The 24641-nt window shown below is 46.8% G+C and overlaps 1 protein-coding gene across 1 annotated transcript in view; it reads left to right on the forward strand.

The window, feature by feature from the left end:
* ccp110 (centriolar coiled-coil protein 110) overlaps positions 1–24641 on the forward strand; it is a 44796-nt gene that overhangs the window by 16582 nt on the left and 3573 nt on the right. The gene's annotated exons all lie outside the window — the stretch shown is intronic.

The raw sequence follows: 24641 nt of genomic DNA on the forward strand, positions 1-24641 counted from the left end.
GGGAGCGCTTCAAAGCAATCAGAAAGTCCCCCGCTCCGAGCCAGGTCCTTCCACCTGGCAATAATAATTGTAAATTTGTGGAATTACCGCTACAGAGTTAAGCCCCCCCACCTCGTGTCTTCTTTTGACCACCCAGCCAGCATCGGGACCCCCCGGTTCATTCTTGCTTGGCTGACAAAATCCAAAAGATCTTCACCCGGATGGAAGAAGAAGAAAAAAAAAAAAAAAAAAAAAGGAGCACTGTGCTATTCTGGGCTGAGGTTTGCTCCCAATTTAGCTGTTCCGCACCATGCCCGAGTAAAAGCACCTTTATTTACCCGGCAAATACTACATATTCATTAATGTCTCCCCCACAGTTCCTCACATTCTTCCTCATCACTTTATGTCACCCCTCTCTGTCATCCCATAAGGGATTTTATCCTTCCAGAAATAATCCCCAAACCAATATTGACGCGGGCTAAAGACCGCGGCGGTTCCGCGGTCAGCCGTGACCCGCGGCCGAGGAGACGAGCGCCGGAACAACGCAGTATCAAAGACGCCCTGCTCAAGAGCTCCTCTCGCGCTTGCCCCATTTTTAGACGGAGCGGCGTGGGGGCAAACAGCAACGTCTCCAAGTTGCTGTGAATGATGAGAGACCAGCATTCACTGTACAAAGCCGCTTGAGCGTTTATTCAAAATCCTTGACGCACACTTTCACGTCCACGGATTAGTACTGTCTCTCTCGCCTCACTAGTTAGACAATTGAGTGCAGTAGAACTTTTTCCCCTGGCACAATAACCGTGTCTCGCACAGGCTGAGATAACGCTGAAGTTGTTCAGGGCAAGACTAGTTTCCCGGGCCTCCCTCTCTTACAGTTAGAATATCGAAAGTAGCCATTAAGAAGAACACGGTTAGGATTAGGGAAAGGAAATGTTGGGATTATGGTCTCATCATTGCGTCCGCCGCCTACGGCCCGAAGACAGCTGGGATAGGCTCCAGCATGCCCGCGGCCCTTGTGAGGAGAAGCGCTATGGGTAACGGACGGCTGGCTCGCATCGGTAGAGAAGCCGGCCCAGTGGCGGGAGGGTGCGCTGGGCCTGGCATGGCCGCTGTGGGCGCTGATCCCGTCCTCACACGGAGGTGAGGAAGGGGGGTTGCGGTGAGGCGAGGGGGCACTCGGGGGACACGCCGGCCGGCCGGCGCCCGAGGCCGCGTTCGTGCGGCCGCCCAGATCCCAGCGAGGCGGTGCCGGCGTGTCTTGCCCACCGCCTGCCCACGCTTGCACTCTTCAAGCAGCTTTGCCGACTCTTTGGGTTCATGTTGGATGCGACCGCGTGGAGGTGGGGGCTAGTCCGTTTTGCCCGATCGCCGTATTTGGAACGCGCCGTCAGAAGTGCACCTCAGCCGCTGAACCCGATGAAACGGCAGTGCCCGCTGCAGGCCCAGGTGCCGGCGAGTGGGCCCCACGCCCACAACGGGCCTTTCAGTGATGGCACATCAAAGCGGCCGGCGTTGATTGACTGACGGCCTGTATGAGGGTAGGGGGCGGGGCCTGCCCCCTGCTTCAAAGCACCGCTATTGAGGCCTAAACTTGCTTCTGATTGGCGTCTTTGGTTAAGTGCTGCGGTGGCGCTGAAGTCAGCTGCACGTCACGGAGACACAAAGCGCTTGGGCTAAGCACGTGTCAAGTGAACAAAGAAGAGGAAAGTCTATTGTCTTTATTTCGTTGCGTCTCTCTTGACTTGGTTGCTTCCACTAAATATATGCGGATTGTCGATTTTTTTTTAATACACCCAACTAGATGTGAGCCCGTATCTGTTGCCATTTCAGCCTAATCTGCCCGTGCAGGGTCGTCAGAATCAGCTGTGCATGCCAATGTAACTTTATGAATTATGTTAGGACTGCGATTGTTTCTTGAACCAACCCAAATAGTCCTCACAAGGCCAGAGCCCATCAGCATGTTTTCGCCCTTTGATTGGTGGGTCAGGGCAAAACTCGCTGCAGCCAATTTAGCGATCGACACCGTAATACGTTTAGAAATCAACATCTCTGGTCTGGTCGTGGCGCATAGCAGATTCTGAAGATAAACAAAAAGAGGATGGATGAAGATGGAGTGAGACGGGATGAGAGAGGGGGCTAGAGGAGCTCTTCCTTTGAATCGGAGAGCCGCAGGACGCTGACGGACAAGGGACAGTGAAGGATGACGCGAGGAAGTGGGAGGGGACTCAAGATAACGGTGGAATAACTTGAAGGAAGCAAGCAGCGCACTCCAGCTGGTGTGCATCAGCATGCCCCCCGGCGTGTCCCACGTAGCCCCGCATGCCTTCTCTTTGGACCCCTGACAAAAAGGCCTCAAGCTACATTTGAATGACACATGCAACATGGAAGTAGCTGGTAGGTTTTCTCGCGTCCAATATGAGACGGTCATCTTGCGTCCCAGTGCTAAAACCTTAGCGTCCTTGGACAGGACGTCACTCCAAAAAGACGAACATCAAGCGGCAGTTGGGTGGCTGCAAAGAGTGGCTGTGTCCTACGCGGGACAACAATCTCCCGTATTCTTTCCACGAGCTGGATATTACCGGGAGTAGGATGGCCTTCCTAAAAGATGAGAACGAATCTGGTCAGGGAGTCCACAAAGAGGTCTCCATCAACTTGGAGTGCCCTACGCGGGACAACGATATTCTTCGCGTAGGCTTCCTATGTATGGGGCAGGGTGGCAAAATGTGGCTGAATGGAACCGGCTGTCCCTCCCAAAAGACAGGAATAAAACTGCCCAGGGAGACTGCACAGACAGCAGTCTCTTTTTAGCACGACCGGACCGGAGGTGCGACGCACGTGAGGGCCAACAAGTGGGCCTCTTTGTCCCATCCGTGCTTCATTTCAGAGAGGTCGCTCGCTGACAGAGCACTCTGTCACCGCAAGAGAGACGGATGAAGACACGTTGTACCTTCAAGAGAGACAGAGAGAAAGACAGGCAGGGGAAGTGAAGTGGTGGGAGCCGCGGATAAGACAGAAGGCAGCCAGGAAAAGCAATAAAAAGCATACGAGAGAGGATGAAAGAGGCAAAATGTGTTAATTGAGCATTCATTTAGTTCGGGCGGGGGCGGGCGGGCTTGACAGCGGGGTGGGGCAAGGGTCAGGAGTTTGAGCTCCGAGGGGCTGACGGACAAGAGAGATTGATGCTCCTTGACCGAGCCCCTTTCCGTCTCGGCGGCGGCCCCGCCCGCTCCTCGGGGGCCCCGACCCCGTCCCGTCCCGTCCCCAGAGACCACCACCCCCCCGCCCCCCGCCCCCCCCCCGTGTTGAAGGAAGACTTTTTCGATCCGGGGCCAGTTTCTTCATGTTGGGGTTTGGATTATATCAATTCCTCCGCGGATGACATGGCGAGCTGCATCCAATGTGCGAGAGCAACAAGAGAAAGGGCGCAGCAAAGTGCCTGACATATATTTTGTTACACCCGGTCGTGAATTCCTGCACGGCGACAGGCGGGCTGACTTCCAACGACGTCGTCTTTGGGAAAACGAATCAAACGTATAATTTTTCATATTCCGTGGCTAATATATAGCATTTGAATGTTGTATTGTCATGTGTATATTTGAGATTTCTTATGGTTCTAGAGTGTTTGTATTGTTCGGTTTCAATTTTCGCTCCCCGCCCCTGAAAGCAGGTCATTAATACATTCAATGAAGACGCATTCCTAAGTTTGAGTAACACAATATGTTACTGTAGTATATGTATAGAATGAGTGCGTTGTTCCTCCATTTTTCCAGTGCGTCTTTTTTTTTGGATCGAGGGTGTCTGAGATGACGAGCTCAAGGTGCGGCGTGGGTGTAAACACAAAATCAGCGGCTTGTTTGAAGCCCACCACCAGGTCACGTTCACATCCCGGGCCACACTTCCACCCTGTTTCCTCCATTGATTGGCAATGTTTATCACATTAGGGAGAGGTCAGAGGAGGAGGCGGGGGCGGGAGGGGGCGGGGTGGGCCGCGGTCTCCCGAGAGGGGCGTTCTGACCGGTGATGCTATCCAGAACCTCACCACAGGCGCACAAATCTGTCCGGCTGTAAACGTAGGCGGCAAGTCAATGGCGCCTTCATGAACTTGACGTCCAGTAGCGTCTCTCCTGCTCTTGAAACGGCAGCCTCACTTTGAGGCCGATTCGAGGCTCTGTGATCCGCTTGGGCCTCGCCCGGAGGCACAGCGGACACCCGTCCACCGCAGCTCCCCCTTTGGTGAATGACACGGCCGGGACCTCCCTTCCCTGCCCTGCCTCCCCATTTGACCCACTTGTTGGCCTAATTGTATGTAATGCCAGCGTCATGCCCCGCCCTCTCCTCCATCCATCCCAGCGCCCCTCCCCTCCCTGCACTTCTCCCGAGGCTCGGAGAGGCCGATTATTCCCTTATTGTTGACACAGACAAGCCGACAGTCTCCCTCCCGCATAACTCCTGTCCTCCCCGTCCACTCCCGCGTCTCCCCTCCATCTCGCCACGGACCACCTAGGTGCCTGCAGCGCCGCATCATGTTTCTTCTACTTCTATTTTGTGTGTGTGCGTGTGTGTGTGTGCGTGTGTGTCATACGCGCTCTCTGCATACCAGCCTCGAACGCCAAAGACGATGACGCCTGCAGGCACCATTGCGACAGGAAAGGGTGCAAAGAGCGACCGACTTACCTACCATCAGTACACTCTAAAAACAGTTGGGTTAAGAATAACACAATTTGGGGTCAAAAATGGACCGATCCACTACTTGAGTCAATTTGACCCAACTTTCTGGCTTGTTTAAAGTGGGGAGTTTTGTTCAAAACCACCCCAAAAATTGGGCTGTTTTGTACAAAGCAACGCAAGAAAGTGGGTCAAATTGACCCAATTAGTGGATCGCTCCACTTTTGGCCCAAAATTGATTAGCCTTTAACCCAACTGTTTCTAGGGTGTAGTGGGCAGTACACATACTTTTTTTTACTGTGCAGTGGAACCTCAATATAAGGGACTAATTATGCATTAGAGCAGATTGTCTGTTACTCCAAAGTATTTTTTCTTGTGGCCTACAACACCCAATGCTGTACAAAATTACACTGGTCAACACATTTTTTACACCATTTTTTAAATCAGTGATAAGTACTCTTTCCTAGAATTTTTTTTTTTTTTGCGCTTATTACGAATCTGCGTCTGCGTTTTTTCTTCAGCGCGTCAGGACAAAAAACTGATTTCAACCAGGATTTAAAAGCATCTGCATTTGGGGCTAACTTCGGTTCTGTTGGCAGCATTTGCGTGCAGCATAACAGCTAAATGTTGATGCGCCGTGTCTGCTTTAAACTCTGGGCTCTGCTAATTGACCCTACTGGGTTTATATTCCATCAGCGTTTCTTTAATGTATTTAGTATCCTAGCCAATCAGTGATTCATAGGCAGTTGCATAATTTTCAAACATTCGTATTTCCAAATATCTCTTCTAAGCATTATAGCGAGAGACAGTGAGTCACTGTGCGATCTCAAACATGCAGTTTCAGAATCCCAGAAAGCTGCTTCACCAGACTGGCTGCAAACTCACTCTCGACCTTAAATCTGACAATCTCAAGTTGCCAAAATTCAACGTAACTTTCTAGTTATGAGTCAGCACATTATGTAAGTGCTTAGCGCGTCAAACCTGGGCTCACCCGCGACAATAATGCGTTTTGGGAAAAAAAATGTGCTTATCAACTCAATCCGTTATTAGCGCGCGCGTGTGTGTGTGTGTGTGTGTGTGTGTGTGTGTGTGTGTGTCATCAGGCCCCGAGTGGTATGTTCATGAGTTCGGTTGTTAAAGCAAACCTGACACCCCCTCGTCACTCCTCCAAAGAATCCGAAACGCGACCCCGGGGGCTGCGGCAGCAGAATGATTCGAGGGGACCCACCACGTTGCTGGGGCTACACTTTGGCTCAGGTGTCTCATTCGTCACACTGGAGACCGGCCCGAACCTGGACCGACAACCGGCCACCCTCCCCCTGGTCACTACGCTGTGGAGTGGAGCAGTCCAGGCACTCTTTGACTCCCTCGGGTCCAACTTATGCCCTCTGGCTCGTTAAAAGAGTGCTAAATCACTTCTGTCGCATTTGTCATACACACCTGGCGGCACTTGTACACCGGCTGAACAATAACTGTCATTAAGTGGAGCTTGCGGAGGACAAGAATTGAACATAAGCATTCCCTTCTTCAAACAATGAGTCAGCCCATCGTAAATTCTATATTTTCCGAGTGGGTGGTCGTTGATATTGTTCCACAGCAGCTCAACGGGTGGCGCTGATACAAAGACATTTTTAAACGGAAGAAGACACGCAAAGGCATTCGTCATCTTCCATGAAATCCAAGTATCAGTACAAGAATGTAACAGCCAACACCTGCCTTGCCATTTACATACGTCCATGATGCCAACACCTGTCTATCGGCCCGCCAGCAGTCCAGACCTGTCTCCCATGGAAAATGTGTGGGGCATTGGGAAGCTCCTAATACGACGAGATTGTTATCAGTCATCAGTTGGAACTGATCTTGTTCTTGAGCATATATGTGTGTATATATATATATATATATATATATATATATATATATATATATATATATTTTTTTTTTATTTTATTTTATTTTATTTTATTTTTTCAGAAATTTGAGTAACATAAAAAAACAAAACAATATTACCAAAAGGAGAAACGCAAGACGGACCTCAAAGGGGGCAGATAGAAGTTTGTGAACGTGTAACAGTCCTACCCCTTGTTTTACACAGAACAATATCACATTTTGTGTGATAGTTTATGGTTGTACAGTAGAAGAATAACTGAAACAAAGTCATAACGTACTCTTGTATGGTCATACAATATAAGGATAACTGAGAACAATATCACATTTATAGTCGTAGAATTGAAGGATATTGAAAACAAAAGTCATGATGGCATGTCATGAGAAAAATGGCAAAACGAGTGTACGCGTTTAAAAATGAGCAGCACATTTAGAAAAAAGTTTGAGTTGTTTCTAATTGTCTAAAATAAACATTGCATTCGTATTCAAGGGAATATCGGTTGAAAAGGATTTGCAAATCATTGTATGCATCGTATGCATTTCTCACAACAATTTGTACAGGTAGAAAAACATTATGGTTCGCCGAAGATTTGCCTGGGGAAAAAAATTGTATGGGCATATGCTTGGCAAATGAGGTGTTCCACCATTTTGCATGTAAAGACTTGTAAGATGCACTCATGGCAAAATGTTGAAGGCTGTGAGACAATTCAACAGAGAGCCATTGTCGTACAGTCTGAGCAACATGACATAAGCAGAGGATTGGAAATAATCATTTGCATGGAGGTGCCAAACCATTTGCAACTTGTCCGGAGAAAGGAGAAAGGACTTTTGGGACACTTGAACTAGGAGTTTGGAGAAATTCAGTTCTGACCTGAGAAATGTAGCAAAGCAACTGAGGGAAACTGTAAGTAAGCACACTGCGCTTTCATGCTCCGGTGGTAGAAACTGAAGGGGACAGCGAATAAACACGCCTCTAAATTTGTCTTTGACAGTTAAAGTTGGCCTACTTTGTGGTGAACTGAGAGGTGCTGCGAAGCGGGGATGGGGCGGGGGGAGGCGGGCGGATATTTGTGGGCAAAACTAAACGCTGGACCGCGTTAATTGAAGACCTAATACCTTGCACTCCTGTGATGAAACATTTCTTTCCTTCATCCGGTGCCTCGAAGAAGATGATGTTGATGATGATGATGATGATGATGATGATGATGATGACGATGTTGATGATCCTGCGTCCCAAGCCGCCCGGGGGTCTCAAAAGCCTTTCTGTTCCCTCCCCTCATCTTTCACTGACACGCACCGCATCCATATTTAGGTGAGAGGAAAATTACGCAGGGCAGATATTTCAGTGAGCGCTGTGTCAATAGTGAGCGGAGCCAAGCTAAACGCGCTTTGCACTTGTTTCTCTCCTTAATGGCTCATCTAAGCAAGCTGGTGGGAAAGGAGGAAGAAGAGGAAAAAGGGGGGCGCAAAGGTGACCAGGCAAGGGGGGTTGCCAAAATAAATGCATGAATGCCGTCTTTGACTGACGGCCGTCTTTGAAGTGAGTTATAATTGCAGGCCTCTTGTCCGGCCGTGGAGCCTGCGGCCGCGGCTGACACGTCTGGCTCGGGCCGGGCGGAAACGTCACGGCTGGACGACAAACAAAAAGGCCAGAGGCCGATGCGGCGTCATGTTTTGGAGCGCGGCCGCGCAAAAGGGAAATCACTTATTATACGGCTTCTTTGTTCCGTCGCCACTCGTCACTTTAGATATCGGAGGACGTGCATTCTGCGTGGTACGCTAGTGGTTCGCAACGTCTATGGGGTCTTTTAAATTATATGTACATATATATATATATATATATATATATATACATATATATATATATATGTACATATATATATATATATATGTGTACATATAATTTGAACAGCCGTAGTAAAACACGTATAAGAACCACATCAGCTTTCTGAAAGCTGAGGGTGACGTCTCATGAGAATCGCTGGATTATGGTGTGATTTTTTGGGGGGTAATTGAAACAGTTCCACTGTACCTTCCAACTATTCGATGACGGCATGGGTAAAGGCTTCCGAAAGAAATCTCTCCAAAATCCTGAAGCGAAGCCTCACAAAGGTCCATTCATGGCGATTAGGTAACTCCAGTCCTCGGGCCTTTGGGGAACACATCGACCTGTGTGAGTCTACCTGTTGCTATCTCACAGCTCTCTAAATGTAGACCGCTGGCTGGTGTTTTTCACGCGTCGCTGCGCTGCGGCGCACATCAGACCACGAGGGCTTTCAAAACATGAGCGTTGGATTTCGCAAAAAAACAACAACAACAAAAACATTTTGTGACCACAAGTAAGGTTTTTTTCCAGTGCAACAGGGTTACACGGCCCTGTGATTAATACCCCTTGATTTGCTCGTTAGAAAATAAACCACACAAGCAAGGAACGTTATTAGAGCAGAACTCCCAAAAGAATATCCTTCACAATGCACCTTTCAGCTGCTCTTTTTCTTTTTTTAATATTCCACTGCAGCACTTGTGAAAAAAATGGGGGGAAAACCCGGCTTTGCCATACAATACCCCTCGCTGTGTACACATGTACCTTTTTTTTACACGGTGGAAAAGTAAACAGAGCAGAGATCAGCGATGTGTTACGGGGAGCCCGCCGGGGCTTTTTTGTCACGTTGATGACAAAAAACGCAGAGGCTAATCATTTCCCCCCAAAAGCGAGCGTATTTGATGTTTGGAGGCAACGTGCCAAGAGCACATTCCAGGCTGAGCAGACGGAGTTGCCTCTCGCGCCGGCTTCAAAGTGGCGAGGAGACATTTCGCAACTGCTTTCAATTTCGAGTGGAAGTCAAACATCTTGAGCCTTGTTGTCGCTCGGTGTGCTGTGCGTACATTACAGCAATTCCCAAAGGTACGCTGTTAGTCCACACGAGACCAGTGGTTCTCAAACTTTAGCACACCTCCCCCTAAAACATCCCTCCAAGTATCACCATCGTGACCGACATTCAAATATAGCTGTAGGCCCAAGTGCGCATCAAAAACACCATTGGCAGGCTAATGATTACAATCCGTCGATGTGGTCGCTACAACGCTTTTAGCAATGGATATTTCAACGCCAAGCCTTCACCAAAACATGAAGACCGACAACATAACAATACTCACTGCCCGTAGAGTGAAAATATTCATGATTTACAATTTGAAGACATTGGAAAATGACATGAAAATGAATCGGAACCATTTGCACTGTCCGTTTCACATCGGGATTGGATCACCGAAAAATATTTTGTCATGTTTTTTCACTGAATCTAACGCAACTGTTCAACGATATTCAAATGTATTGAAATTCACCTGCATACGGTATGCATATGGTGCATTCGATCCATACTATAAGAAAAAAGAGATCTTAATCCCCAAATCGACATGTAATCTCAGTCCAACTGTCCTAATCCCTGCTGTAATCCAGCGGCATGCATGAGTCTGCATGCGTTACTGTATATGCACATGCGGGCTCAGTGGGGATGGCTGAGGCTGGCAGCCATCCAAAGGCTAAACTCAGCCCCTGAGCTCTACACACGCGCACACCTGTGCCTGGCCGGGCCTCTTTCGGAGCTGCCCTCCTTGTTTGATCTGACAGAATCCGAGATGTCTCTCCACGTTCACACCCGCGCTAATGGTTTCAACTCCAGCGGCCACATGTTGGCTTTGTGCGTCCACGTTTGCGGGCCGGCTGCCAGCGCAGATGGCATCGCCGAGCGTTTTTACGTCCACTTTGCTTTGATAGTCAGCTTTTTGACACCTCCTGAGGCAAAATGGCTGGACGGGGTGAGTTGCGCGAATGGAATCCATGCGTTGTACTACAAATTCAATGGCCATACGATGCTGCGTACAGTATAGAAAGAGAACACACCCAAGCGAAAGGGCCAAACTGTTGACGAAGGAGAAGATGGACATTTTTGGAAGCCCAGACCTAAATCCGAGAGGAAATGCAACAGTGGTACTTGAAGGAAGAGAGGGCGATAAAAGTTTGTTTTTTTAAGTCAAAAAATGTCGATACGATATGTTCTATGCTTCCCCACTAGTCTAAACACGAGTAATATTGAGTTTGTGGAGAAGGAATTAGGCATCAAAATCCTCCTGTTTTTTACTATTTTAGGGGGGCGGCCATTTTTGTGACTGAAAATGACATCACAGTGTCGAAGGGCTCCAGCTTTGTTTTCTAGCTTTGGTCATGTGATGTTGGCATGCTGAGCCCTTTGGCGCTGTGATGTCATTTTCAGTCAATGGTTTGAAAAACAACTGCTATTTTGAAGTGGCAGTGTTTCTTTCTGTAGCCACTGCGTAAAGTGCAGTGAAGGTGCCCTCAAAAGATGGTGAAAACGTCATCTTTGGATGGCGAAACCGTATCCCAGATCCACTTGACTCCGATTACTTCCCGAAACCTGCACAGTGACATGAAATGAGCCAGAAATATTCAATAATACCTGCATGTGATTGCCATCATAATTCATGCACTGCGGTACCACATTCATGAGAAGCACACACACACACACGGGGGGGGGTCATAAATACACCTGCAGCCGCAGCCGTTCAGCACCCATTTCATCACTATTCATACAAACCACACTGTGAGGGCTTATGGTGTGGGTTTAAAATTTGGCCTTTGGTGTGGTCGGTCGCTGTGTAATGCAGAACAAAATTTGTGTGTGTGTGTGTGTGTGTGTGTGTGGGGGGGGTCATGCGGTGTTGTGTGTGTGCGAACCATCCATTCCAGCATTTATCGTACCCTCACCTTCCCCGCCGCTCCCACCAGCCGGCTCGGATGGAACGGGAGGCTGAAATTACAGGCGGCCCAGCCTCCAAAGCTCTCTCCGATTCTCCACACATGCCAGACAGCAAGGAGGAAAGAATAACAGGCCTTGACTGCCTCTGGGCCGCCGGGCCCGGGGCTCAGACGCACCCACACATAATCATTACAGTGCATTCAGGTATGAAGGGGGGAAACGGGGAGGACAAATAGAGGGACTGATAGGGTGATGCGATAAAGGCTGGCAAAGGATCCCTCATAGCGCTGAAGCAAAAGTTGAGAGCTGTGATGTGGGTATGCCAAGTGTGAAAGGAATCGAAGCGCCGGGAGCCAAGTCCAAGAACGTACCGACCGCCCGGATCTTGTTCTGAAGAATGTTCTCGCGTACGTTCTTGGGAAGACCGTACTTGGCCAGTTCACAAGAGGAACTGCGTTCGAGCCTTTTGCATGAAAAGAATTCAGGTTCTGCATCTGTCTTTTGGCGAGCAGGCGACTTCCTGGCCTCCGGCACTGATGTAAGTTGACGGGACCGTACAATTTTTGACTCTGGCGTGGGGATGTTCTGTAATGGATGAAAGGGACAGAAGCCTGACTATCCTGGAAGGGGGATTCCTCCATCCGAGTTTTTTCTTGCCTGGCTGGAGGGTTTAGATCAGGGGATGTCGCCGATCTTTGTCAAGTGTAGGCCCGTGAATCCCTTTTGATATTATTTTATCATTTATAGCCATAAACTAGACTTGACATGGGGAAAAAATGTCGTCAAACAAAAGTGGAAAAAAAAATCAATGAGTGCCATACTTCTGTCTGTTTGCGAGCTAGCAGGCAATTTCCCGGTTCATGCAATCAGCCAAACCACGTAACGTGACTCTGCCACTTTTGCACCAGAATGAATTCTTCTGCAGCATATGTGCCTCCCCTCCACAAAGTTTCTGGAATTCTGCTGCATACTGTAGTTTTTAGTAGATCAAAACAAGCCCTTTCATTTTGGCAGCGGCAGAAAGAAAAAGAGGACATAGGATGGGCCTGGGTCTTATCCAAAAGTCAGATGAAAAACACACACACACACGCACGCACCCATACTTACTTATCACACACACCCAGCTCCGTCGCTTTCATCTCAGAAGTGCGTTCGACCCTTGCACATGAAAATAATTCAGGTAATAAATGTGATGTGGGGGTGGTGGGGTGGTGGTCCTCTCCACATGCAGACATGGTGATGATGCAGAGCTGACGGGGCGATGTCATATCTGGGCGGAAAGCGAGTGCCGACGGGATGAAAGAGACGAAGAGCTTGAGTGAAACCGTCTTGACGGAGGAACCAGGCTTCAAGATTAAGGAGTACAGTAGAGGAATTCTAAAATCAACTTTCCGTAGAAAATACCATCAGTGTGGAATGGCACTCCACCTTTTGAACACAAGCGAACGGCAGCCAGCTAGCACAAGAAGCTAATGTAGCCGTGTACATGCATCTTCACTCGGTGCTCCTTCTCGTCCGAATGGGCTCACATGCAAGACACCAGTCACAGAAGATCCGAATCGAAATGCTCGGTGGGTTTCTGCGCGATAGCTGTTATGAAAGAAGCTCGCCTTTTATTTACAGCCTGACAGAAAGCGCGAGGGGGAGGGTAAGAGGTGCTTCAAGGTAGTGGCGTGAGTACACCCTTGTGTTTTTCATGATGTTATCCGGACAGCTGTAAACAATTCCGAGCAGAGAGAGTCAACGCCGCCAAGCGCCGTGTGACATGATGACTGTCAACAGACCTGAGAGACGTTCCACTAACATGTTTGCTTTCGATGTTTGAATTTGCATTCATTATTTCATTTCACGAAAGAAATTAAAAATCAGGGTTAGGGTAAACATTTGGTCGTCTACCTTGATTTGTTCTGTGCTTGTCGAGTGTTTTTCTGCCTGGATCCGATGCTATCAGAGCTATCGCATACCCTCTTCTTCCTCGTGTCTTTCTGTGTTGGTCACAGCTCGCTGACGCTCCGTCACACGCACTGCAGGGCGGCTTGGCTCAGGCGGTGCAGTAGTCATCTCGAATTGAAGGCTAGCCGCCTGGGGTTGAATGAATACCGCACAGGCAAACATTTGCCTGTAGTTCTGTGCATTCCAATCTCTGTGTAAAATACTAACCTTTGTTTCCTCACATGTAACTGCGAAGCCTAACCCTAACTCCCAACCCGACAACCGCAATACTACCCCTACCTCTGACCCAAAAAAAAAAATTACTCCGAAACTCCTTCCTACAATGCCTCCCCCAACTCTAATTGAAATCATCACTTTAACCCAAAAGCAAACCCAGCTAATCCTAACCTTTACCCTTGCCCCAATCCCAAAACTAATCCTGCTGAAATGGCAACGTATGTGTGCCATCGTGGTCTCATAGCAGGACAGCAGTGGAACAGTGCATAGGGACTGATTGATTATTTGCTTTAGAATTACCAAACACAAGCAAGAATGGTGCTATGGTGGTCCTTGCAGGTGAAAAAAAATAGTTTCAATACTGGTCGGAAGAGACCTCTGACTTCAGATCCACGGGTTAGGGACCGCAAACACAAATGCAGATTCGACACTAGCTAGCTATGAAGGGAAAACCAGAAGACCCAGTCCAGAGGAGTAAAGGATGGGGTTTCTTCATATGGCATCATCACGGTGTGAATGAGGCAGTACTCTGACTACCTTGAAGGTAACATGGCAGTACGTAATACGCAGGCCGCTTATCGCACGTTTGAACTCTCAATTGCGAGTGAATGCTTGGATTCTTCTGGGTCTGGCCTGAGTGTCTCTAATGCAGATGTGATTTTGTTTTCATTCTCCGCCTGAATTGAGATGGAAGCGAAAAGGTTCGGAGGCCCGTCTTCGTCTGCGGCACATCCTCTCTCACGGCGAATTGCAGCCAGAAGGGGAATGTGCGGCCGAGGCACGGCCAAACCATACCGCAAAAACTTTGCTGGTGTGAGCTTGTGTGTTTTGGAGCGCATCTGTTTCCAAAAGGCACGTGTTTAATGTAATGCGAGTGGGACCATCATGCGTGTTTTGTTTCAACTTATTGAGAAGGGTCTTCGCCTCTTTATGCCTTTCCTCAAATGATCTGAGTGCACAAAGGGGGACGACACCTTTCTTCTCTGAGCTAAGCCACGGGAAATGTTTATGTCTCTCGGCACAAGGCTCAAGCAACAATGTCTGCGCAAGCCTTCCTTCCATCTGAAATCAATCAGCCATTCAGACACAATTCAACTCCACAGCTGGGCCACTTTTGAAGGCCTTTTTCATCACAATGCCCTCTTGAAGCCGGCATATGCAGAGGCTCATCTGTCTGTATCTGTGCACTTAAGAATGACGATCTTGGAGCAGGTTTCATCCAAAGTTATGACATTCCTCAGCATGTCTGCTTTCCGCCTGTGTCTCACAGGGAAGGTCAGCGGGTTACTTGTCCGTATCCAACAACTCTTGTTGCTTTCCTTCCCGTCAAAGTGGTGGGAAAAAAAGCATTCGATCTTGCAAGGAGGCTGGACAGGTATGTCGTCTTGCAAATCCACTCTGAAAAATGATGGGGCCACTCAGCATGCTCGGAGGGAGCCACTCTCAATGTTCAAAGTGCAAGAAGACTCTACAAGCCTGGAAACAAACAAAACCTACGAGCTGATTATAGTGGCCGCACACGACATTGCGCAGCGAGCGCGTGTCGGAGTCTAGGAGAACACTAATCGTTGCAAAGACGATGCAAACAGGAATGAGTCAAGTCGCTCCCCTGAACATGAACATGGATGTACACTCCGTTGTGGAGCAAGCACGTGTTAGTCTACCAGAAAGCTCATTGTTCAAGACCTGGCAGACTGGGCAGACAAAAGAAATGGTGTCGCGGCCCAGAACATAAACATGGACTTATGCAACAGAAGGCCACCATGTTTTGTGCGTACACAATGTTGTGCAGAAATCTCAGAGTGTACCGGGACTACAATTGTCACGAAAGACTCGGTTGAACAAATAAGTTGTGTGGCTCCCTGAAGCATTAGCATGCACTCAGCATTGTGGACATGCAAGTTTAAAAGAAGGAAGGATAATCGTATTTAAATAAGCAAGCTGTCTCCACATAAGGGAAGATTATTTTTAATACTTTGCAGCAGGGATCTTGTGGTAAGTCTTAATACTTTAAAACATCTGAGTGACTGTCTACGTGCCTCGCTAGGTGCTGTTGTTTTGGTTAGCAATCGAGCTCAAATGGCCTGAACAGTAAACTCGTCTCAGTGAGTCAACAGTCCAGTCTATGAAGGGAGGTAAATACTGTTATTACCGGTATTTTTTCCTGATGGGAAAAGGGAGGCGTCTATTTGAGGGAGCCGCTCTTTTATCAGTGGCCACCATTTGAGGAAATTTGGGATTTCTCTGCTGTTTAGACTGACTGGCCTCGAATGAATGTGACAGACAGAAGTAGTTATCCTTTTCCAAACTGTTTCTCTCAACTGGTTCCCAGATTAATTCAAGGGAAAAAACATCTGGTGTGTCAGGTTAACTAAGATACTCCACGAAAGGTGGAAAAAATGCGGTTGAAAACTTGACTGCGGTGTCATGGCTGTTTTTCAGGGCGTAAACAGATTTACCTCAGCAAGCACAACACATGCAAATAAATGGGAAACAGCCAGACAACATGGAACGGGGGGATCATGTATTGTGACTGTTAAAATGATAAAGGACGCCGGTGTGGAAGGAAGCGGGGGCGCGTCCACAGTTGTCCTGCTTGTGGATGTCGAAGGCGGTAACGTTATACCCCGTCTGTGTTTTGACATTTGAAGACGAATGGAAGTGCTCCTAGGCCAGGCAGTTATTAGGCCTCTTTGTGAGACATAAATAAAGGGCACGAAAGCGTCACTTTCCCATGATGCCCCCCGTGCATCCGACATCTGTCTCCTGAAGGAAACACAAAAATATTTTCTGTTAACTGCTATGTTCATTTGATACCGTAATATTCTGCCGCAATCTGCAGATGTAATCTAGGAAATTATTGCTAAAAACCAATGGATTGAGACCAATCAGCACCAGGTGCTTTTGTCTCTTTTGCAACTAAGAGGCATTTAAATCAGATAAGGAACGACCTCTCTCTCTTACACTCAGAAATGGTTGTGGCCTGGATTTTGACATAACATCCAAACGAAAATTATGATCACAAATTGGATCAAAATTGCAGTAGAGTCTTCACAGTTACGTTTCGCATCAGATTTTTTTGTTTTAGTTGCCTAACCTGGACAGCACAGCGGGTCCTTGGTTTATGACACAGTTCCGTGGCCACGTAACCCAAATTTGTGCATAAAATCACATATTGCCGCTGTCCTATGGAAAATCCTTATCCATCCACCCATTACTTATACCGCTTGTCCTCACAAGGGTCGCGGGGTGTGCTGGAGCCTATCCCAGCTGTCTTCGGGCAGTAGGCGGGGGACACCCAGAATTGGTTGCCAGCCAATCGCAGGGCACACAGAGACAAACATCCGTACTCACAATCACACCTAGGGGCAATTTAGAGAGTCCAATCAACTTACCGTGCATGTTTTTGGAATGTGGGAGGAAACCGGAGTACCCGGAGGAAACCCACGCAGGCACGGGGAGAACAGGCACCCAAGACCTCTGAACTGTGAGGCGGACGTGCTAACCAGTCGACCACTGTGCCGCCGAAAAATCCTTATGTTTAGTTAAGAAAAAAATCAAAAATAAAAATAAATAAAAAATTCAATGTAGAACGGCTGATATTCAAACTCAGAGTCTTAGAGTGTGAGGCAGATGTTCCACTGTAGTTCAAATTTGATATGGTAATATGGACGAAATAGATCATTCCTGACCAACAGAAGGCAGTCATTTGGGTTGTGAGAAGTATTGGTTCCAGATAGAGATTATGGCTGCATTCCGACAGCTTTCATCCTGAAATAACTTAGTTAGACTCTGGAAACGGTCCAAACGATTACCAGGAGGTCCAATAATTAGTCCAATGACGTGCATTTTTCTTGCTTGTCCCTTGACTGACTTCAGAATTGTCATCTCTAGAATTACAAACAGAGAGGCTGCCGGCAATGCCTTGACACTTTGTACACTTTGTCAGGTGGCTTTGATCTCACCCGCCGAGGTGTCATATCATTCATCTCGAGCCGATAATGTCGCTAACCACACGCCACGGTGTTGTGGTGAACTTGAGCAGATAAACCGGGTCGTATCGTGTTTGTGTAGTCTGCGCGATAGCTGATAGAGTGTGAGTTAACGGCCGAGTTGTCTTGCGATTTGGGGGTCACGTTACGGCGAGCGTTACTCGGTTTACTTTCTGTCTGAACCTGCTTGCATGTCACGTCCCTTGAGATTTCCATTTCAATTCCCAACTTGAACACCTCCACCTCTTTCCCTGCTCTTGTTGGCAACTCAATCTATAAAGTCCTGACTACAAAGGTCTATCCGCGGCGTTAGCTCTCAATTAACCTCCACACTTTCCAGCCTCTTTCCCCTCTTTCCGTGTGACCTTCTCACCCTCTGCTCTGTTTTTATATCCCGGCCTCCCCCCCTTCCAAACACAGGAAACCTGTGCTGGAAAATCCAGCTTGTGTGTCACTCCACTTTAAAGTGAGAGTATCAAGCAGGAAAATAAATAGGGGAGAGTGAAAGTGGTAGCAGAACAAAGTGCAACAGAACCGGCATAGCTGCAGTGGTGGCTTCTGGCCGATGTCCATGTTGATGCAACGGCTTATGTCCGAGACGCTTCGGATGCTAACGTTTCAATGGAGCCGCCCGTGATGCTATCACATGCCATTGGGGTGTTATTGGACTTCCAGCGTTGTGTGATTGTTGCTTTGATTGCGCTGCGCATGGTGTAAAAGGCAGCCCTCCTGAATTTCCTATCTTTCGGTGGGTAATCGTCACGGAAATCTGACAGGATTATCTTGTGCCCACCCAGGGTAACGTTTGAGTGGTTCTCCCGCTTTCAATCCCCTCAACACCCCTAGGTTTTTCTAACCTCCAAATCCCTGTGCACGCCGAATGCTGATCTGACTGAATAAGCCTACATAGCTGACAGCGTCTGTGGATCACTGCCTACCTGGAAGGGAAACTAAAAGACCTTTATGGATGGAAAGAATGTATTCAGCCCATCTTGTGACTGGCTACTCGTTGATCGGATAGGTGTGTTAGTAGCTGCAATCGACCAAATCACTGCCTTTCTCCAAACAGCTTCTACCTGATGTCATCCTTCCCAGTTTGTTAAATCCACCAACGGTTGATCACAAAGCCTCAGAAGGCACGGTGACGTGTTTTCCAAACTATGCTCCCCTCCCACAAGTGTTGTATTTGGAAATACAGCTTGTCAAGTGTTGGGAGTTCATTGCTTCAAGATCTCCGTCGCACATCAGAGACACATCAGTGTCACAGCCAATCAGGCCGGCCGATTCCCTCTTGTCAAAAAAGATCCGTCTTGAGTACGCCATCAACACCACAACTATCTGCTTGATCTCTCCATGGACTTTCTTTGGGCTACAGAGTACATTCGGTGGAGCTTGCATATTAAACAGCCCAGCACAGTTGATACAGAGGACAGACGTGTTTAGGTGGCCACGGGGGAGGCCATGTTAGACATTCCTATAAGGTTGCTGTGGAGACAGGCACCTACCGTGTCCACTTGTTGACAGCTTTACGCCGATAGTTCTGTACTTTGGACAAACCGAATAGCCCACGCTTCTCGAAAACACTCCGGTGGTAAACACATCAGAGAAAAGAAAAGGGGTATTTTTCGATGAGAATTGGAAGCTATTCCACACACGGTTTTGTTTGAGTAGTATCAAATGTCCAACGATCCTTCCTTAACAGGTGCTCCACGCTGAATCAAAACAAGACCTTCAGTCTGCGGAGCTCGCACGGTCACGCCGCTTGTGTTCGGCGACCTGTGAACCTCTCGCCCACTAAAAAACACACCGCTTGTCTTTCCTTGGCCCGCCTTGCCACTCGCTCTTAATCACCGAGGAGGAAACGCTGTCACTTTGGGGGCTTCGGGCAGAAAAAGGTCTCAGGCTGTTTACAAGGTGAAAGGGTCACTTCACCCGAATTACAAAGAAACACATTAACCCACTTGCTCCTGTTTTACGAAGCTGCGACATTTTTGTGAGTCTTTTTTCTCCCTCCCCTGGGTTGAATAGCTAGTGTGTGCCAGAAGTTTTAAATTGTAACAAAGATCAAAGAGATGTTTGAAATCTATGAACATGTGAACATGTACTTTATCCAGCTATCTATCTATCTATCCATCGATCTTTCTTTCCATCTATCAAAAGGGACCTGCTCACGGTCTATTGAGCTACTACATCTACAGCATCGATGAACTACCATGTACACCATCCGGCTTTCAGCAAAATAATAAATATATGTTTTTTATAAAAAGATATGCTGATGCTATCAAGTAATTTGACAAAATGGGCCTCTGTGAATTGCGTGTTTTAAATCTGATCATAGTACCGTGTGATCGTGATGATCCTGGTGTGAGTCAAGCCGTACAAAAACACAAAAAAGGCTGCTTGTGCTTGTCAATAGGACAGCTGATGAGGTCATATATATATTTGGTGTACATGAGGGAGCTACTTTTGGGCTGAGGTGAGAAACATTTTGCCACCTTCTCCTCCGGGGCATGACAGATTTACCAGACCGTTTACACCGACTCTCGTTCCTTTGAAGGTACGTTTACACAGTGACAATCTCATAAAAACACAGTGTTTCCATTGCGTGGAAAATGTTCAACATTGTCCATGATTTTGGAGAAGCTACGCTGTAATGTACATGCCAGACCAAAAGGTGGCGACTTTGTATGAAAACGTGAATTATGCTTACAATACAATTTGATATGTATAAGTAACGCGACTCATTTGCAATGCAACCCTTTTTCAGCAGAAAGCAGAGTTGGGCATCGTCCCCGAGTTTCTGTCCTGCATATTTAATCGACCCACCTTGTCCCGGCCCGTCCCAGCCAATCGGTGTGGAGAGCGTAATTTTCACGTCACACGCAGGGGCCGCATGAGCAGACACGGCGTCAAACGAAGAAAAAATATTAAACAAAAACATTGTGGTGATCGGTGAAATAAAAAGAATATGGCGCACAGAATAAGAATAAGAATGCCTTTATTGATCCCACAGTGGGGAAATTTTCATTGTTACAGTAGCAAAGATATAGGTCACACAGGGGCGGCGGCATAATGTGGCCATTAATGTATGTCATTGTGTCTGTGGGAACGCAACACTCTTTTATCTTATTTTAACTTTCATGATACTGGGACATTATTGCCCAGATGTGAGTCATTCCATGAATGGCCATTTGGGAAGCACTTGGCATGTAATCCATAACCTGAAGCTGTAACAAATGACATCTCTGGAAAATGGAAAATCTCTGTACTGCATCTATCCATCTTCTATACTGCTTGTCTCATTAAGGTCGCATGTTGGGCTTGGCTAGTTTGTTTATTGTTAACTAGTGTGAGTGAGCTAGGAGAACTTCGGGGTGGACAGTGAGTAACACAATCTAATCAGCTAGCTTTATGGGACACTTGGCTTGTCGTCAGAGACAGCGGTTAAATTCCCGGGGTGGTTAGCCTATAGTAAAATCAGCCATCCGTCTATTTGTCAAGCCGGACCAAATCACCTATCGTTTCGTCCTTCTATTATTTGAAACGTGCTTCCATTAGCGCTTCCGTCTACCGTCTTTTCTGGAATAGTGAGCTAGTAGTAAAATCTATTAGTTAGCTTACTGGAGTAATTAGCTCATAGCAAAAGCTAGTAGTTGTGAGCCATTAGTAATCTAGAAGTTAGCTGTATCAGGTAGTTGTCTTTCTAACGAGTACGTTCTTGGAAGCAAAACAATGGAAACGAGTTATTTCTGTGTTCTTTTGCAGTAATAATTGTTCGAATGCATTGAATTCCTGCATTAGAAGGTGATGGAGTTTTGGTCACTCACCTTACTGATATCAATGCAGTGTGCAGACATTTGAGTAAAAGTAGCATGAAAATAGGAGAGTCATGCCGGACAGGAATGTCAATCTCAAGGATGTCTTTGGGATACTGCTCAGTATTGCCATGATAACTCTGACAATGTGCTGGAGTGCAGCCAAAAGCTGAGGGGAGGGGGTTCGGGGGGCGGGGGTGGGGGGTGGGGGTGGGGGCCCTGGGGTGATTGCTGCCGGGGCACAAAGTAAAAGAAAAAAATCCACTTGTCTAACGTCACACTTCCCCCTCCTCAACTTTATTTATTAGCGACAGGAAGAGAAAGACAAGAGAATGACAGATCTATGAGGGAATAGCTTAAAAGAGAGGATGAAGGAGGGCGAGATGACAAATGGCAAGTAAGTGAGACAAAGGGGAGACAACTGTAAGTCTGTCAGGAATGATGAGCGAGGAAACAAGTAGAGAGGATATCAGATTGGCCACAGGCGACCAGGCAGAAAGACGGAGGCTTCTTATTTGCCTGACGTTTTCCCTTTGTTGGGACATTTGTAAAACAGCAGAAGGCCGACCTGACTCACAATGTCATTTTCATGACCTCTTCTGTCATGCTCACTTAAGTTGAATACCAGAAAACTGGAAACTTATAAGCGGTACAGTTCGTTTTGCGTCGCCATGGCATAGTTTGAATATAGGGCTTGTTTACACTTTTGGGGTCTGGGCAGGATATGGACTGCTCCATAAATTGGGTAGCAATTTTGGAGTAACTTTGGATTCATTGTTATGATAATGTGCCAATGGTAATGGTAATATGTAGTGATAATCAGTACTGACTGACAGATAATACAGAAAATTTTCATACCAATGGTGGCATTCAGGGCAGCTTACAGTCGGTAGCTAGTCCAAAAGGTAAAATAGCAGTCTAAATCTTTACACATTGTTTTTTTTCTGATCAAACATCCTAAACAAACTGACTCAAATGTATGACACAAAGTCACTGAAAATGCAAATCAAAGTTGTTTGTTGACAAAAAGCTGCTCTGTAAAGGTTGAGAGTTCTGTCGAGCCAATTGTCATAGAACGGAAAAAGGAAGGACCAACCAAGCAAAATAATACTGCCAACCAAAAATGAGCAAGGTTGCCAAAAAAAGGAGGTTTGTCACAAACGCTTTTTCATAAACAATTGTCTTTGTTCTTGGATGCAGCCAACGCCTCTTGACTCAACTTTCTAGACATTAAAAGCGGCGCTCAGCCGAGTGACGGTATGACCTAATACAACATTGCACTTGAGCTTTCAACAGCAGAGGACCGAGCCCCTGTTGTGATTGCCGCGTTTGTAGCAACGTCGGCTGCTCTCCCTTTCTGAGGTGTCAGGTGAGACGTCGACTGAAAAAACAATAGTCCGTGAACCCAGTAAAGGGTTTTTATGATGCAAGGAAAGTTGCTGATTTGGATTTTGTTGAAGTAAACAGCAGCTATAACTCATTAAGCTCCAAGGAGAGGAACGCGTCACCGGCCACCTCGGGAGACCGCAAAGAGGCCACAGAGTCATCGGTGCATTCCGCCACGACGGGATATGAATCACAATGCTGACGCTGAGGAGACGCCCCGTGAGTCCTGGCGATGCTAACAGGAAGCAGTCGCCCGTAATTGTGGATACTGTTTGCTATGTAATGATGCAATTGTAAAAATGGTTTTACGGTCATTTTTGGATTCATCCGAACTGGACAGCTTGACATGTCAAGTCACACAATGCTGGAGTAATGCTTTGTGATCGCAACTAACTTAAAATTGTATAACTATGCTCCAAAATAAAAGCTCGCCAAGTTAGTTTGCAAGCAACTTATAGCTGGTTTTGACCGTAGCCAGCTAGTAATTATTCCCTTGTGGTAGTAGTAATTGTGGTAATGTTCCATGTTGTGGCACGACTGCATGCTTATTCTCTTTTAAAATGAAATATTAAGCATTTTGGGGCAGTTAACTAGGAGCAACTATTTTTCTGGGAGTTTTGGCTCATAGTAAAATTGAGTAGTTGGCTTTCTGGGGTGGTTAGCTTAGCGTAAACACTAGTAGTTACCTTTCTGGGCTAGTATTAGCTTAGCATTGAATTGTGTTCATCATAAAAACAAGTAATTAGCTCTATGTAGTAGTTGGTTCATAAAACTGCGTAAATTATGTTGTGGAGTACTTAGTGCTCAGGAAATCACAGTAGTTCGTTTTCTTGGTTAATGGGCTCATAGTGAAAGCCAGTCGTTAGCTTTGTGGGGTATTAGTGGCAATATACCCTAACCCTCATATTGAAAACTACAATGGACACCCGCAATTCGCCGGCCAAAAAGACAGGGCCCGACCGCTCATAGTAAAAATGCAGGAGTATTTGACTCTCCTTATACTTGTCATGAAAAAAAGTTTTTTTTGCAATTTTCTTACCCCGAAAAAATGTGAATAAGCAGGGGATCCGGGAAAGAAAAAACACACACACAAATGCGTAGGGATCATGAATAATGACTGCAAATAAGAACTGCAACTATGCAGAGGTCTGCTGAAGTTAGCTTTCTGGGTTAGTTTTAGTAGTGAGACCCGCTGTCTTATGTTATTAGTGACAGTCAGCCTGTGACGTACAAAATCAACAGGTGTTCAACAACAGTACTACCTGACTCAACTGTCACATTTCTTTTACCCTTTCTTCTTCAACCTGACGCCATGTTGGCCCTCTTGAACATGTTTATTGTTGTCATTTCTAGCCGTGTTGGTTCAAATGTTACAATGGGGCTGTAATGATAGTTTACGTCGCCAAGCACTGTTTGTGTAGTCACTTTGTGGACTTTCGTGACTCGCCTGCACATTGCACTATGCAACAGCACTTTGAAGCGTGGCACAGCTGTTCACAAAGCGCATGCCGGCCATACTTTGTCCTTGTACTCGCCACCATGTGCTGGCTCGCAGGCCTCCCTGTTAACATGATGCAACTATAGTTTAATTTTGTTTGATTCCATGTATACAAACCCTAACCCTAACCCCTCAGGCTCGTATCAATACACATAATTTAAAAACAACTGAAATAGCATAACTATGCCCCAAAAGTGTCCGTCACAAGTGTTAGCTCATGCAGTCTAGTTTGATAGCATTTTTTTGCTAGGTTTGCTCGTACTAGTTTGACAGCATTTTTTATTTTGCTAGGTTTGCTCGTAACTAGCTAGCAATATTTAGCTTTCAGAATTTCTGAAATACTTTGCTTGTTGTAAAATCTACCTAGTTTTAAAAGCTAGTAGTTGTTTGTCAGTTGGAAGTTAGTGAAGGATCTAAATCTATATAAATGGCTTTATATTAGCCAACAGGTTAACCAAAAGCCAAAATGGGAATTACA

The sequence above is a fragment of the Filicampus tigris genome, chromosome 16 (genome assembly GCF_054856515.1).
Source record: "Filicampus tigris isolate MCC_2025a chromosome 16, RoL_Ftig_1.0, whole genome shotgun sequence".
In the NCBI taxonomy this organism is placed as follows: Eukaryota; Metazoa; Chordata; class Actinopteri; order Syngnathiformes; family Syngnathidae; genus Filicampus; species Filicampus tigris.